We start from the raw sequence: 5,820 nt of genomic DNA on the forward strand, positions 1-5,820 counted from the left end.
ACAAACAAGATCAAAGAAAAAGATTCAAGATCATTTGGTCATTAATAATAAACATAACTGATATATTATACAAATGTCGCATGTAGTTTAACAATCTTATGAATTTGCAAAGTGGTTGGATGCAGCATTTAATAAATGGAATTCTTCAAGAAATGACATTTCACATAGAAGATATAGAAAATATCAAGTACATTTATAATATGTGTCTGTATTGACACATAAAAGAATCAGTGGTGTTTTCTTACATATATTCTTAATTTCAGCAATAATTCAGTTTAAAATATAACAATGGACCCCCAGCTTTAATTAACAAATACATTGAATACTGAAACAATGGTACATATTAGATTAAAGATATGAATTATTGATCACTTTAATGAGAATCAATTCTATGAAACTCAGTGCATCATTTCTATGACAAGTTGAAACTGACTATAAATTCCTTAGGTGTCAGCGTGAGAAAAACGGAAGATGCCATTCAAAGATATTTTTTGAATTTTGTATTAGCAAGTATAATTTCTTGTCAGTTATTTTCTGTTTTTAAATTATTCAGATATATTGTGTCATTATGACTTGCAAATCATTGCAATAATGTTCGCATTTTTCTGCGGTATTCGTTGACCGTTTTGTATGAAGTAAAGAGTAACACCCCTGAATTCAGAATAAACCTACCCCTTGCAGTGTTGCATACATGTGTTTTATTGATCAGCCACGGGAGTAGCTTATAATACTTTGTACTGTTTTGTTGAATATTTACCAGGTAACTTGTTGGGCCGATTTGATGAATTTTGTCATTAACCTGCCTTTTAGATATTTTTTTTATAAAAATGGAATGTGGACATTCATTTTTTTTTATAAAAAAAGATACCTCCAATCTGACAGCTGTGCGGGAAAATGACGTCACTCTATTGCATTATGGGACATTTTGGTAAAATTTACCCTGGTAAATTTACCGCCTTGGTAATTTCTTTTATACAACGCATTTACCGCCATGGTAATATTACCACGGAATTTACCGGTGGTTTTACTTACCGAGGTAATTATTTACCATTGTTTATACAATTGGCTGCTGCAGGAATTTTATCAGTTTTAAATAATGTGCGTTATCGGTAAAACGAGTTGGATATCCAGGGACGGCTCCAAGAAATGACGAGAGGGGACGTAACTTATGGGCGCAACCTTTTAACATTCGCCCCTCCCTCAGCACCTATATATAAATGGCATATACTGTTTGCATGGGGTTTTTGGGTTACTCCCTCAAGAATAAGTTTACAATTTAAAGTCGGAAATGGTGCGTTATGAGTGTATTTTATCACCTTTTTCTCTCATATTGATATGAAAAGTAAACATGATCGTTTTTGGAGGGGGCACGCGCCGGCTACCCCCTCTAAATATGCTTGTTATATCAGCAATTAGAAAATAATGCTACGTTTTAAATAAGTGTTGCCTGAATCACTTCGTACACTTAAGACATGGAATAAACAAATTTGCTTATACATACTCCGCAACAAAGTATGTAACTAAATAATATGTGTTGATTATCAAGTCTGATATTTTCTAATAGTATATCATACGATAATAATATTACGACAGTCACTTTGCTACCAAATTCGCAATGACTTATTGTAAATAATGCACCAGTCAATTGTAACCAATGCCCCCTAAGTTTACCGGGGATGGCGGGGGAAATTGGCCGTGTTTTTACCTTCCAGGTGGCCCCGCAGTGCGAACTGCGGTGGTTTTGTTTTCGCGACAAATAGCGGGGAATGGGCTTAACCCAGGATAACCCTGTGGTGTGGGGGCTTTTGGCAGGGATTTAACCAGTAGTTTTAATGTCTCCGCAGGGCGGGGATTTTAACGAGGTTTGGCTGGACCGAAAGTCCCCGCTATTCCCCGGACCTGGGGGCCGTGGTTACAATTGACTGATGCATAACTATATTCTATAACACTTCACTATGTTAATGTCCGAAGTCCAATTGGAGGGGTGAAAGCGAAAAGGTTCTACCTTCTTCTTTATTTAATGTAACTTAGAACCTTTTCGCATTCACCCCTCGAATTTGAAGTACTAGTATACGTCAATCGAACCTTTTCGCATTCACCCCTCGAATTTGAAGTACTAGTAAACGTCAATCGAACCTTTTCGCATTCACCCCTCGAATTTGAAGTACTAGTATACGTCAATCGAACCTTTTCGCATTCACCCCTCGAATTTGAAGTACTAATATACGTCAATCAAACTAATGACCTTATAGATCCTTGTAATGTTTTACAACAACCATAACACGATGTTAAGATTGACGCGGTACCATGCTTTGCATTCATTTTAGATGCATGACGTCAAAAAATGACGTCAACGTCAATTAGTAGTTCGTACTAGAAACGTCTAACCTTACTTAACCAAAGTGCGGAAATTAACAAAATTACATGATATGGACCCTGTTCAAGTTCGCACAAAATGCGTGTGAATATTAAAGTGACACTCTTATTCAAAGTCAATACATACACATGTATTACAAGCATAAATTTTGCGTGATGAAACTTGAACTACTTACTAAATAATGCATTTATAGAAAATAGTAATTACTGATAAGATTGTCATTGTGTATTTAATGGCTGAAAGAGCAAAAATATTAAAGGATTGGTGAGTGCTAAAAGATTTACTGTGATCTACTAGTCTTATAAGGTAGAAATACTGTGTTTTTTGTGCACCTTTCTTTCAAATTAAACTCGGCATCCTTCATAAGAACCATTGTTTTCGACATTTATTCATCCTTTTTGGAATATTAAAACAAATGCATTTATCGTGGTTTATCTTATTTGGGAGTAATAGCGCATCTTTAATATTGTTTACGCTATGGCATTTGACTTCTAGCTAATCGTTTGAATCCTGAATGAAACTAGAACTGTAAGCCAAAGGCTAACGAATACCCCCCAACCCTTCCCTGTCTAGGTTGTTTGCCCTGGCCTTAGTTATGGTATCATTAGAAAGCACAAGGCAATACATTTATTTAGTTTATTTAGAATACCTATTACTGAATCAGGGACTGCCATGGCACTGCAGCAGAGATCACAAAATGGTCACTATAGTATGTTGGTACTGTGTCCACACTTATCCCCTCCAGGATATTCCAAAATGAAGGTGGACGGGTGAATTTGGCAGTCTGCCAACCCAATTTCTGTTTACCCCCCCCCCCCCCCCCCCCCCACACATGAGTACCAAGGAAATAATACAGGTGTAAAAAATCACATATACAAAGGTTCACATAATGGTCATGGATATCCATGGATATCTGAAAGTTTGTTGTTTCTCTCATTTTCACAATAAAGGGGTCATGACTCCTGGCAGGATATTCCAAAATGAAGGTGGACGGGTGAATTTGGCAGTCTGCCAACCCAATTTCTGTTTACCCCCCCCCCCCCCCCACACATGAGTACCAAGGAAATAATACAGGTGTAAAAAATCACATATACAAAGGTTCACATAATGGTCATGGATATCTGAAAGTTTGAGAAAAATATATTGAAAAATGACAAAGGAGTAGGCCACCAAAGCGAATATTACCCCACTCCCACCCACCTCAGGGGAGATAACAAACCTGTTTCTCTCATTTTCACCATAAAGGGGTCATGATGAAAAATGACAAAGGAGTAGGCCACCAAAGCGAATATTACCCCACTCCCACCCACCTCAGGGGAGATAACAAACCTGTTTCTCTCATTTTCACCATAAAGGGGTCATGACTCCTGACAGGATATTCCAAAATGAAGGTGGACGGGTGAATTTGACAGTCTGCCAACCCAATTTCTGTTTACCCACCCCCACCACCTCCCCCCCACACATGAGTACCAAGGAAATAATACAGGTGCACAAAATCACATATACAAAGGTTCACATCATGGTCATGGATAGCTGAAAGTTTGAGAAAAATATATTGAAAAATGACAAAGGAGTAGGCCACCAAAGCGAATATTGTAACAAATTTAAGGCCTGTATGCACCTAACTTCAGGACTTTTGATGGTCTTTTTAAGGACAAAATCAATTAAAGGTCTTTTTAAGGCCATGCAAACATTCTGATTAATACAGGTGCACCAAATCACATATTCAACAGTTCATATCATGGTCATTGACATCTGAAAGTTTGAAAAAGATTTATAGAAAAAATGAGAAAAAATGACCAAGGATTAGGCTAGACAAAGCTGTATAATTTTTGCCTATTTTAACTTATTCAGGGGCCATAATTGGAGACATGATCATGTGATTCCAACCACAATCACAGGGGCAAATGTTCTCACCATGGCTAAAAGTTTGAAAAAGATTCATTCAAAAATGACGAAGGAGTAGGACGAACAAAACTAATTTTACCCAATTTAACTCATTAAGGGGCCACAACTCCACTCAGGATCATGTGACTCCCACCAAATTCATGGAGGCAAAGGTTTACATCATGGCCATTAATATTTGAAAGTTTGAAAAAGATTTGCTCAATAGCTTCAAAGAAGAATCCTGGACAAAGCTAATTTTGCCCAATTTAACTCATTAAGGGGCCACAACTCCACTCAGGATCATGCGACTCTGACCAAATCCATGGAGGCACAGGTTTACATCATGGTCATTAATATTTGAAAGTTTGAAAAAGATTTGTTCAATAACGACAAAGATGAATCCCGGACAAAAAAAACGGACGGACAGACGGACAGACAGACAGACAGACGGACAACCCGATTCCAGTATACCCCCCCCCCCCAAACTTTGTTTTGGGGGGTATAACAACAGAGAGCCAGCACCTGTGTCCCGTCTGACATCTGCTGATCGTTGTACGAGGGATGTCCGGAATGTTTTGAGATTTTGATTTGAAAAATATAATTATATAATCTCATACTAAGGAAGAAAATGGTTTTCAAGACAACCCATGTAACGCTTTACGGAGCACAAATTAGCGTTTTCTGAAGTCTTCATAATTAAATTGTACTACTCTGTCTGAATAATAGACGCCAAAACGTCACATATATGAAGTTAGGACGGGATTGTACGTCTTTAGCAACACTGACCAGCAGGAAGTTGGCATTTTAAAGTCCTTTGATGGTATTGAACCAGTTATAAGCCCACTTTAACATTGCGACGCATTACCATCTAACTAACATTGCATTAATTAAACATCGACGTAATTGACTAACGTCATACTTTATTTTTAACAGTTCATTTTACTATTTAAATGTTCAAATGTACGTCAAATAAAATGAAACCTTTAAAAATTCTTCAAATCCATTAAAGAAAACTTTTAGGACCATCTTTATATCGGAATATCATAAGCGGTGCTTTCTCACTCATCAGAGGTTCCATGGTGATAAATCTAACGTGTGGTACGCATAGCATCATCACTCTGGTGAACGAGAATGAAGGTGGTGGTGTTAGTAGTTTATATATATATATATATATATATATATATATATATACTCCGGGTCCCGGCGTGAGCACATTTAAGGGTCCTAGAGTGACAGTTCAACCACCGCACACCTATCCTGGGCAGACTATCAGGCGGTTAACCAGCTCTAGGTGCCTTCACCTCAGCAAGGAACTGAAAACTTCCTGTACTTGCCAGGGGCAGTGCGAATGGTCATAAAAAGGATTTCATAATCAATCACAACAGAAGTGATCGGTTCCGCCTGGGAATCCAGACCGGGTTGTCTGATTCACAGTCCAACGCTTTCAGACCGGTTGAGCTAACTGGGCGGACTTTACAAGAATGAAGTGGTGTGACATCACTTATATAGTTTGGTACATTAGTTAATATATTATAAGAATAAGATGTTTATTTGGG

Source organism: Mya arenaria, chromosome 14 (assembly GCF_026914265.1).
Source record: "Mya arenaria isolate MELC-2E11 chromosome 14, ASM2691426v1".
Classification (NCBI taxonomy): domain Eukaryota; kingdom Metazoa; phylum Mollusca; class Bivalvia; order Myida; family Myidae; genus Mya; species Mya arenaria.